This window comes from Lasioglossum baleicum, chromosome 1, assembly GCF_051020765.1.
Source record: "Lasioglossum baleicum chromosome 1, iyLasBale1, whole genome shotgun sequence".
NCBI classification, from domain to species: domain Eukaryota; kingdom Metazoa; phylum Arthropoda; class Insecta; order Hymenoptera; family Halictidae; genus Lasioglossum; species Lasioglossum baleicum.
The window spans coordinates 8,238,093-8,249,812 of record NC_134929.1 but is presented as its reverse complement, the minus strand read 5'-3'; the positions used below and the strand labels follow the sequence as shown (position 1 = coordinate 8,249,812).

The window sequence follows — 11,720 nt, the reverse complement described above, 5'->3', positions numbered from 1 at the left end:
CTCGCCTTAGTTTCCACTGGATTTCTAAGTTCACTAGATACTAGCCAGGGCCTGTTCTAGCCGCGATTGAGGGAACGACGTTCCAGAGGCGTTTCACAGATCGAACGTCTGCGGCTATCAACGGGCAGCGCGGGCTACCGTCTATTAAGCGGCAACACACTCGTCACCCTGCTTTATTCGTGTACCACTCTCCGATCATCCTGCATTACATAACCACACCGGACAAAACACGGATCCGATATCAATTCGATCATATCCCCATGAGAATTTGCATAGACAAATATATACGCGACGTCGGCGTTAGAAATTAGGAAAATCCACGGATTCCTCCGATAAGATAACCGGTATCGGATCCGAGTAAGAGTCGCACACATGAAACGAAGAAAAAGAAACAATCGCGATAGGTGTCATTCATGTATTACACGCGTCCCCATTGTGCAAGAAATAACTGAAGGCGACCGTGCGTCTGAATACATCTCTGGGAAGAAACATGCAGGCATGAATAGAGTAGGGAGGTCATGAGATTAGAATGAACGGCGCAGCCCCAAGCGATACAGCCCTGGCCGTGGGCGTGCAAGCGGGCAGGCAGGCAGGCTGGCAGGAAAGCCAGCCGAGTTTCTCCAAACGCGCAAGTCGACGTGGAACTAGCATGTTGGTCTTGCTAGAGCGAAACCAAGGACATTAGAAGAGCCAGAAGCAAGCGAGCAGAAGCAAGCTAAAGCCAGCAGCAGCAGCAGAAGCGGCGACGGTGACGGTGAACGGTGGTGGGTGATGACTTAGGTAGCTGGTGGCGGCATGGCAGCGGTAACGCGAGAGAGCAGAGGAATCGAATCATCGTGGCGTCGTCGGCGGTATCGAGCAGAGTCAAATCATCGTGGCAGAGCGTCGGCGACGGCGGCGATAGCTCCCCTTCACCCCGACCCACGTTTGTCTACGTGTATGTCTCTACCTCTTTACCCCGTCCCCGGCATCGCGTCCCCGCCGTGCCTACCGCCCCCACCCCAGCTCCGCCACCGACAGACGATCCCTCCGTTCTCCCCTGCCCGACTCAGAGAGAGAGACTCTCCCGAGCTTCCCCTTCCAGCGACTTTTTTTGTCCGTATACGCCTCGTCCATCGCGACAAGGCAGCTTCCAAGCCTTTTTATCAGTCGACCGAAAAGATCCGTGGGGATCCTTCCGCGACAGCGCCCCGCGCAACGTTTCAAACCTACCCTCGTGCTGAAATACCCGCGTCGCGTCGGCTCTCTCGCGCAGACGATTCACCGATTCAACTACCAAACCGAATTCTCTTCATTCATGTTTCCATTTTAACGTATACGCGTAAACGTACGCAGAAGATCTATCCGCGTATACGTATACATGTATACGAGAACATTGTTTTGTCATAAACGAAATTCAAATAAAAAGCGCGGGAATCGGGCGACCGCCGCGTATCTCTTTCTCTCTCCGTCTCGTTTCCAAATCGATCGGTATCGACAGATAATGATCGACGTGTAATAAGAGCGTCGATAATGAAGTCGTTTCAACATTGCTGCAATGGTGTAGAACACGCGTGTCGGGGTAAACGTGTCAAGGTGCCGTCAGCGTAGCGCAACGATTCCGGTGACGACACGCAACCAACACGACTTTGATTCTCTCCAACAAGGAAATCAGACGAAGGTGCGTTTATTTCCATGGCAACGTGACGACGCACGGATACCACCTCGCCACGGATACGCAACAAGGCCCCGAGGAACGAAGCGGAAGCTGAACCAGCGACAAACTACTACCAGGATACGCAAATGTGGTTGGTACTTGTACATTTGCAGCTCTCTCAGAAGTTGAGAAACGGCCTCGTGGCGGAGTGCGCGCTATCTCGCTCTAACCAGCGCGCCGCGTCGCCGTTTGGCGAGCCGTGCGGGGAAAAAGTGCGCAGACGCGAGTCTCGCGGTTGCGTGTACAACACACGCAAAACTTGCGCCTCCTCCACAGCCGTCTAAACACACGTCCGTGAATTTCGTCTCCTTTCTTTCTCACCCCCTACGAGACGTTTTTTGGGACCGGCCATCCCCCGAAAAGCGTCTCTCGTATCGCTTGTTATCCCTTCTGCCCTCCAACCCCCCTACCAGAAAGGAGTGTATCGTATTTCAACCCCTTTTTCTCGCTTCAATCTCAGCCCCCCACCGACGGTTTCGTAAAACTGGCCGAAGCAGTCCCGAAAAGAATGCGATCGGTGAAACCGAGAAACCGAATAAACATGGATCGTAAAAAAAAGGGGAACCCCGAAGGATAAACCGAGGAGGCGGGCTCTCTCGCGGGTAACGTAATCCCGTCAGGCTATGTTTTAAAAAAGTTTTTTTTTCGAACCGGAGACCCTCGGTTGCCCCTTTAACCCGCATTTTCCTTTATCAAAATAATACGAGAAGTGATAAGCGCGACCACTGAAACCGCGCATGACGTCGTCGTCGTCGTCGTCGGCGGGTAACAACTTTACACGAGCTCGTGGCGACTTTGCCGGAACGAGTGCGCAGTAACGCTGACGTAAGAAGTAGCTAGGAGGTAGCAGGCAAGCGGGAGAGGGTGTGTTCGAGAAAGAAGCCCGAGGAACGAAGGCGTATCGGGCAGGAGGGGGGTTGGCAGGTTTAAGGAAAGGTCTCTTTAGAGGGAAGGAGAAGTTGGTCACAAGCGTGAGAACAAAGGGGCGAAAATAAGTGCCCTTTTTGAAGGGTGATCGAGGGTGAGGGAGCAAGAAAGAGGAAGACGAATCGAGGGAATGCATCTATGTGTGCGTGCGGTACGTGTAAATGTGTGTGCGTGTGGGTAGGTTTCCGAAGGAGATAAAAAGAGACGACGTCGGTTGGTCGAATAGAGAAAGAAGTCAGGCGATTCGTTCCTTGCGGGCTACGGAAAGAGTGGGAGAGTCAGCAGGGATAGAGAAGGACGGGTGGCGGAGTGATGAAGAAGGACGGAGGGGGTCCGAGAGTCGAGAAGTGTGCGAGTGTGGTAGAGAGGGGAAACGAGAAGGACGAAACGCGCAGGATGGCGTGAGGGAGTACAGGGTGTTGCGGAGCAAGGGAGGGGGAGGTGTGCGTGACGAGAAGGGTGAGAAGGTGGGGGTTATAAGGAGATGGTGCAGGGTGTAGTGGGGGCTAGCGGGTAGGTGGCGGTGGTAGGATTGCGGGAGGTTGTGCGCCGCTTGGCTTCGGTGGTTCGGTTGAACGAGGGCGCGCAAACGGGCGGGTGTCGCGAGCGTTGCAAAGCGGTGAAGGGTACCACGAACGGAAAGCACGGTCGTGGCGCTAGGCGGGCGTAGGCGAGGTTCCGTGACGGCCGTTCGGTGGCGCAGCAGGAATTCCCAGCACGGCAGGCACCGGGTTGGTCAGCTACGTGGTGTTCGTGCGCCTCTCTCTCTATCGGTGTGTATATGCGCGATTTGCCCCGAGTCCGCGCCTCGACTTGATGACATGGCGTCCTAGCGCTGCACGGGCAAAGTCGCACGTCCTCGGTGGAGTGGTTCTCACCCCGTCGTCGAAACAGCCGCATCCCAGGATGCCAAGGTAAGTCGACATGGTGCATACTGTGAATAATCGAGCGAGCGGTGTGTCGGGTGTCGTCGGGTTCCGTCGAATTTCGGGTGTCATCGGGAAAAACCGGGCGGTGTCGATAAGCTGAAAAACGTACCCGTGCGCCTCGAGAGAGCTGGTTTCGTCGAACCAGGTAGGGTCGTTGCCATCGAGCCTACCCTACGAATCGATATTACCAGTGCGGCGGAGAGGACGCTTCTTTCTCTCTCTCACACTGTCTCGCCGAGCTTTCTCCCTCTTTATATTTCTATATACCTATCTTTCACCTCCCGCTCGTACCCTTTCTTTCTCTTTCTCCATCTCTCTCTCTCCCGCAACACATTCGCCCCTTGTTATCTTAGTTTCACTATTCGTCGTTTCTGTTATATATGCGCTCACCGTCGTCCGTCGTGGTTGCTGTGCGGTGTATATATACATTCGCGAGTGTTTGTATATTTATGCGCAAATGATTTTCCATGTGTGCGTGCTGTCCGTCCGTTTGTGTGTGTGCGTGCGCGCTTACACGAATGCCACGATGGAATACGGTACTTGTGTGCGTGTCCGTCGGGTGCGCGCGCGTGCGTCTGTGCGCGTGCCGTGTGCCTCTGTGTAGGAAGGGTTAACTCGCGGCAGTGGGAGAGGGGGATATTTCGCCAGGGTAAAAGGAGTGAGAGGTTAGTTTCACAGTTTCTTTGAAAAAGATGGAGAAAAGTGAGACGCGCGTGCAAGGAGGATACTACGTGGCTTATCGGCGGATCGACGACAGCGTGCCTCTCGACGTGGATTTTTGCTCGGCGAGAGAGGGTTGCGTAAATCTTCTCTTTCCCTCCTCTTTCCCTCGTCTCTTCGAATCACTCTGTCTCCCTCGTGTACTCGCGCGTCTCTCTCCTCTCCCCACCCCTATCCCTCCCTCTCTCGTTCGCTCTTTCTCTCTTGCTCGTACGTGTGTCGCGGTCGGGTATGGCGCTGCCCATAGGCGCCGATACGCCCCGGGGTGTCGAGGCTGACTCGACTCGAGTCGAGTCGTTCGTTCGTCCATCCGCCGACCATCCTCCCCCTTGTTGTATTCATTGAGCCGCTTGTTCCCCAGTGTGCCTCCGCAGTTCCTTCCCTCGCGAGGGAGCGTCATTGTTGCTGCCGATCGTGCTCACTTCCTCTTTGTGACTTTTTTTTTCCCCCCGTCGTCGTCGTAGTCGTCGGCCGACTGTCGCATATTCGTATTCGGCTAATGTAGCCTTCGAGTCGTATTGCAATCGTTTACCACGTACCATAACAGGTGAGTTGTGTATACATACCTTACTCGTCTTTGCGAGCCGCGCGAGATCGGATCAGTGCCACAGCCTCGAGCCCGAGCACGTGTCAGAACGTGCCTTTCAGTCGCCCAGTGTCACCGCGCGCTCTCGCGTTAATTAGTCTCTCTCCTTTGTTGTTACATTATAGTGGACAAATTATGTAATCTGTGTGCATCGTGACCGGATAAACAGACTTTCGGGAAAACAGTGCTCGGTATTATGTTCGAAATTCGAACGGAGAAAAAAGAATGAACGCGCATCGTCCACAAGGGGATTATACGTGGATAGTGTGATCGATTCATAGGAATGTAGGCAGTGATATATACGAAAGCCGTGTGTACTACAGGTGCGACGTTGTGTATGTTTATATTTTATATTTTTCTACGTTTTTCCATTTCACAGTTTTTACCTTATTCTCTCTCTTTTTTCTCTTCGGGGACGTGTTGCGTACTATTTCACACATTCGTGTAACTTTGTTTTTATCGAAACTTTTCGTTTTTTTTTTGTTCCTGTTTCTCTCGTTACTTTTCCGAGAGATCGTCGAATACACATCGCGAGCCGAAAACTCAAAGTGCAGATTTACCGTTAGTCGACAGTCCCAGCTATCTCGAACGCGGAGATTCGTTGTTATCTTCGAGATATAGACACACTTGAACAGATATAGTCGTGTGTACTTATAACGTCGTAGAATTACTAGGCGGTTTTTCTTCGTCGTCGTCGTGTTCGCATGTACAAACATCTTCCGTGACGCGTGATCCCAGGTGTAAAACGTTTCGTGTTCTTGGTCGACGAAAAAGAAAAACGCGTTCATCTATCGACCTCCCGCCAAGTGAAATAACCTAATAACCACGTGGCTTGAACACGTGGTGCCTTAGCTGGCTCTCACACTACTCCATTTTGAAAAGTGTTGTATGGCTACACGGTGTTGGTAAATTGTGATCTTCTTCTTTTATTTTTTCTTAGAGAAATCTATGCTCTTCGAATCTAATTGCGGAACAATAATTATGTATATCGCAAATTAGTATACCGTTTCAAAACGGGTATCGATAATTCCCACGTGTCGCGTACGAGTAATCTGTTTACACTTACTCTTTATCAGTAGATAGAATTATGTGTTCCTCGAACGCACTTTACAGTGTCAAGTATCTATTAAAACATTGTAACAGAGCCACTGACTATGAAAATTCGGAATGTTCATTTAATTTATGGAAATGTGACGCGTCACGAATGCGTTTGTTAAAAAAAAGGGGGTCTAACCTGCGTGTATGCGACAAGTGTTGGCCTGTGCACCGAAGCTCGACGCGTATCCGTACCCATGTGTATTTCGTTGAGAACTTACATGGCACTTCCTGCGGGTTCCTGATTAAAGTAGCGTGTCGATTTTATCATGGTACCCGCGAGGGGTTGAAGCGTCGATTATGGCGGTGATGATGGTGGTCGTCTACCCACGACACGGGGAGGGTTCTGCTAAATAGCTTTATTCGTAGGGTCTGTCCTTTATGATGGTAAATAGCGTGCTAATTTCTTTAGTGTGACAGGGATCGTTCGTTGATTCGTCGTAGTCGACGCGTAAATCCGACGTTCACCCCTTTTCAAATTTCCCGCGCTTTCAGATGGTGGTCGATAATGCAGTTCTCTGCCGTTGTGATTCGCTATCTCGTGATAGCGGTCACACACACACACACACACGCGGACGCATACATAGACAGAGAGGGGGTCGGTCAGCATTCTTGTGTGAAGGAACGTGAAATAACAGTGCTTCCTGTTCGATGTTTTCGCTTCGAAAATTCATATAACACACGATAGCATAAGACGCGTATCTCTCTATTTTTCTACGAAAACAGACACCGAGAAGATAAATGAAATCTCATTATGACATGTGTGCGTTCTGTCCCCTCGTATCTCGCGTTACGTTTCGATAAATATAATATAAAAGTGCTCTCGTACTGGTCTCTCTGTTCACGTGATCCGTAAGGGTAACTTTCCAAAGAGAGGTATATCTTTACAACCGATTTCTATTTAACTAGCAAAAACAGGCCGTATACGCGATCCTAAGTGCGTGCGTTCTCGCGCCTGCGCATTCGTGTAACGGTGATGACTGTGCAACGTGCTGCGGCCTCTCCCTGTACTCTCCATCCGTTGTTCCTTTTATTACGTGTGTGGATTACGACTGCGTGGTCGTCAGGATATATCCATTACAAGAATGTCGGGCTCTCGGACAGCAGTTTGCACTTTTGCCAGCTCGGTGCAGTTTTGATTTTCAGACAGATATATATATATACGTAAACCGCGCGTACGGACACGCGTTGTCTACGGGATTCGAGTCAAAGGAGCTCTCTCTCTCTCCTAACGCCTTTTTCAGCAAATCATTTTTCCACCCGGATTACTCATCGCCGCCGCGCGACAGTCACCCGATAAAGAGGACTGATTAGAAGGCCGAAAAGCGCAAAGGCTCCTCTCTCGGTCAGACGACAAAAATCTCCTCGTTCTTTGCATTGTTGCCGATGAGTGGCGGGGGCTATGATGACATCATTTCTGTGCCGGGGCATGATTTCACTCGGCAATGACTACCTCACCCTCTCCCCCGTGTTCCCAATTATCAATCGTGTTACGCGTCATGGCGTTCCGAGGGGTGTCGATTACTCAACAATGCCCCGACAATGGGAACCCGAGGGTAATGTTTCCGAGGATTTATTCCGGTCGGTCATTTCCTTTGTCCCAAAACTCTCGAAATGAATCATCGGGGTTGGTCTCTTTGGGGGAATCGGTTAACCAGACACGTTAGGGGATCGGTTCTCGGCTCCGATCGGAAGCAGTCGTCACGAAAACAACAATCGGTGCTCTAACCTACACCTGTTTTCATAACACACACACACACACCGTGCGCGCAACTATATCGCGAAATGGGTGTTTCAGCTTCGCGCCCTAGTTACACCTGCGTCTAGTATCGTGGAGGCACGTAATACGTTTGCACGACAGTGCACGTCAACCGAGGTTGCCACGTTTCTCCCGGCTGCTGCTGCCTGCCGGCTTGAAAAACTGAGGTCGTATTGAATAACGAGTTACCAGCAAATTATTAGTCAATCCTTTAAACTCGCCGGCGACTGATCGATTCAGCCGATTTTCCATTTCTCACGGTTATTAGGAGAACCGAGGCGATACGCGCACGCGAGCCCTGAATTGAACAATGTTATCTATCTTTAGATGGCCTTATTGAAATGATAAAGGAGAAAAGCGGGATAAATTATTTATTAATTTGCCGCGGCTCCTGTCTCGTGCGATTCGTTACGAGGATTCGATCTATTGGGTTGGCAACAAAGTGATTTCGCCATTTCAAGGTGAAACAAAACCGAATTTCTTTATTCATGCGATTTATTCTTTTTTACAGAAGATCATCGAAAAAAAGGGAAAACATTTCACCTTAAAATAGCGAAATTACTTTCTTGCCAACCGAATATAACTGTACGGTCCCATTTATTCTTTTTTCGATCGGCATTAACCCCCGCCGTGTTTTAACGAGCCACGCTCGTGATGAAGATTTTAAACAAAGTCTAAAATATGATATTTAAGCACTGAGATATAAACTTTCCCTTCTTCTACGTGTTTGGAGATAAAAAGGTTTTAATCAGTACAACTGCAAAGAAAATGATACGGCAAGGGGTTAACGCGATCGAGCAAAAAAATGATTGTTAACCGCGTAACTTTCGGAATCGCGTAAACGTTTGCAAAAGCAACCGGAGTGAGAGAGGGGTGGGGAGGGAGAAATTTGCTGAAAACAGAGGGGTGATCATTGCAGCAATGCGCATCGTGGGGCGTTCATGTTTAACGGAGGGTCGGCAACGGTGCATAGATTTAATCGGTCTATGGGAACGGAACGTTGCGTAGGAAATCGCTGAAAAGCCACGCAGCACCGAGCCGGATCGACTGCTTTTGCCGGATGAAAAAAATCTTGTGTGTCGCGAGACCGCACAGCCTCTCGTACATATTTATTATCAACAACGAAATAATGCCGAACGCGGCCGTTTAATGAGTCTCTTCAGCCTTGTAAAGAATCCTGAATTCCGAGCCGCTTGTTTCCAACTGGGTCTCTCGCTCTCTCTCTCTCTCCCTCTCTCTGTCTCGGTTGTTCTAAACGGCCGGGCGTTGTTCTCCTTTGTCGCTCGTAAATTTTTATTTTTCCTGTCGTAAACCGTTCGGTAATTTTTGCGCCGTTTACCGATTTATATAGATATTTTTTTCCCCGTTTACGAGATCTCCCACGAGAGAGAGGACCTTCGACACGATCGCGTGGTATCCGGTTAGGAAAGTTTTGAGAATCGAGAATGTTCGACTGTGAAAAAATGTAGGGTGGGCGCCAATGCGCGCAGCGAGGTCGGCCGTCGTCGGCGGAAGGGTGGTGGTCGTGAGGGCGAGGAGCGTCAGAGAGGGGTAGGTACGAGGTTGAGGAAGTGTAGGAGGGAGGGGTAGGGTGTAGGCTAACAGAAAGAAAGATGGCCGACCTGTCTGTGAGTGCATGCGTGAGTGCGGAGAGAGAGCCTCAGTCGAGTCTGTGTGCACGTAGGATCGTGTTGGTGGTGGTCACATGTCTGAGAGGGGCAAAAGAGCGAGGCTCTTCAGAGCTGAGATTCAACGTCTCGGAATCCTGTGACGGTGCACGATATATTCTTTTAGGATTGTTGATATTTACCGACCACTCGAAACGCGAGACACCCGCTAATCTCATTAGCAAAATTATTCCGATTCACCCCTATCGTCTGCTGTTCGACTTTTTCCAGCTCGAATATATATCCTTCCTCTTGCTAGTGGTTGCATCGAATTTTTCAATACAAACTTTTAACAATTTTTGCATAGGGTATTTGTTTCAGCTGTTTAACCGTTTAATGGTATTCCCGGGTCTCTCCTGACCCCATCAAGATTTCTGTACACTAATTTTCGATACTATGTAGCACGACAATTGCATGTATCAAGTCTCCACACCTTTTTCAGAACATTTGGATATACGTAAAAGTATACTGGTCAATTCTTACAGAACTTATGATACTTCGTAGTCTGACGAAACATGCTACATACCGTCCAAGGGTTAAGGCCAGTAGTCAGCCATCTGAATACATCACCTACGGGCGTTGTTATTGTCAATGTAATATTAGGTTGGGGAAAAAGAAATCCATTATTTTTACGTTATCTCAAGCGGATAAATGACGGATTTCTTTTTGCCCAACCTAATATTTAAACAATTTTGTATACGAGGACATGAATGTTTACATTGGAAGTGAGAAATAGGCAGATCATTGTGCTGATCCAAATCTGTAGGAGTTGTTTATTTTCAGGAAGACTAACGGCTTAGTTGGCCTGAAGTTTATCGTTTCCAGTTATACGAACAACGTTAGCTTCTTTTCTCACCGTACCTTTTTAATGATTTCGTCAATTGTTCGAGTTGCTAATAACAATTTAATAAATTCTCGATGATCGGAAGTTCATTACGACTCAGTGGAACAATACGCTCTCGCGTATCTGGCGTACCATCTGAAATACTAATCGGGGGATAATGAGGGGGTTAATTATAAATTTCGAAAGGCCCCCGCGGCCGAAGTATTCTCCAAACGTTCGAGATTCCTGACGGTCGTTAATCAGCTCGCATTTATTCATTAGCCACATAATCACGAATTTCGAGTCGGGTTGGTCTACACAATGCCGGGAGAGCGTGACTTTCCATTCAGCCCGGCGAACAAACCGAAAAACCCGTGTTATATCCACACAAGAGTGGTGCTGCGTCGGTGGTGGCGCGGCGCGGCGGCTCCGGTCGCCGAGTGAACGAATCAGAAATGCTGCGAGTATTTCTCCACGAAGGCTCTAAAATGTGGGACACGCTCCTCGGTAGCCAATCCCTCTTCCCCTTTGCCGCAAAATTCTCCGTTAACTTCTCGTACCTGGTGCCTTCCACTACAGCTAACGGAATGAGCCGTACCTGTGCCTCTCCGATGCCGACAGAAGAGAGTATCGGAGAGACGAGACTACGACGACTACGACGACTACGACGACGAGGACGCGTGTACGCGTGGCTCATGCACGAGCCTCGCACACACGCCTGCCAACCCCGGGAATGTGTGAACTGCGAGAGCGCGTTCATCGTTCCAAGCACATCCTGGCACTCCCCCAGTGGGAGGAGGTGCGACAAGGGACAGATATCCGAGTACGCCGCCTCGGCTCACTCGATTTGAAACACTCCCGAATTATATCACTACCACAGATCGGGGCACACAGCCCGATGATGGCCCGAGAGTCTCGTGCCTAGGCGCGGAGGAGAGGCGGCCTACCCCAAATCCCGGTGTTTCGAGCGGATCGGATCGGGTCGGATCGGGTCGGTTCACCGGAGAGAGAGAGAGAGAGAGAAAGAGAGAGAGCGCGCGTTTATTTCGTGGGCAGCAGCGATATTGATTATCGTGAACCCAACCTATCCTCCTCCATTCTTTCTCGGTCTTCCTCCTATTCCCGCTATCGATACCCGGTGTATGTGTGTGGGCACACACCGTCGCGGCAACAGATAGAGGAGGACACTTTTTCTACTGATCATTGGCATCATCGGATTCTGTGTAACTCGAACACCGAGTCCTCGCTATTGGATTTCCCTTTTTTTTCCTACTTCCCCCTCCTCCCACTCTCCCTCTCTCTCTCTGTCGCTCTCCATCTCCATCTCTCTCTAGGCTAAATCTATCCTTTTATCCGTTTAAAGCCGCCTGGCTCGCTGGTTCGTTGCACACTCCGTTGCTTTCGACCTCGATCCACCGTTAAAATTCGGTCGATCGATTAAGCAACCCTTATTCTAGACTGCCCGATGCCCGCGGACGTCTCCTCCTCGCCGCTTCATTTTTCTCTCGTTCGTCCCGT

The 11,720-nt window shown here is 49.9% G+C and overlaps 1 protein-coding gene across 10 annotated transcripts in view; it reads left to right on the top strand.

Annotated features, from left to right (window-relative positions):
* The first annotated feature begins 1,628 nt into the window (after positions 1-1,628).
* The window catches only part of Ttk (zinc finger and BTB domain-containing protein ttk), a 60,237-nt gene continuing 50,145 nt past the window's right edge, over positions 1,629-11,720 (top strand). For 5 of the 10 annotated variants that reach the window (XR_013010338.1, XM_076437213.1, XM_076437197.1 and 2 more), the window contains exon 1: positions 3,395-3,537. The gene's annotated coding sequence lies outside the window, so the exon portion shown is untranslated. Of the gene's footprint in view, positions 1,788-3,394; positions 3,538-4,064; positions 4,218-4,652; positions 4,820-5,039; positions 5,194-11,720 lie in introns of those variants that run through there. The other 5 variants (XM_076437165.1, XM_076437188.1, XM_076437169.1 and 2 more) reach the window with 5 other exon arrangements.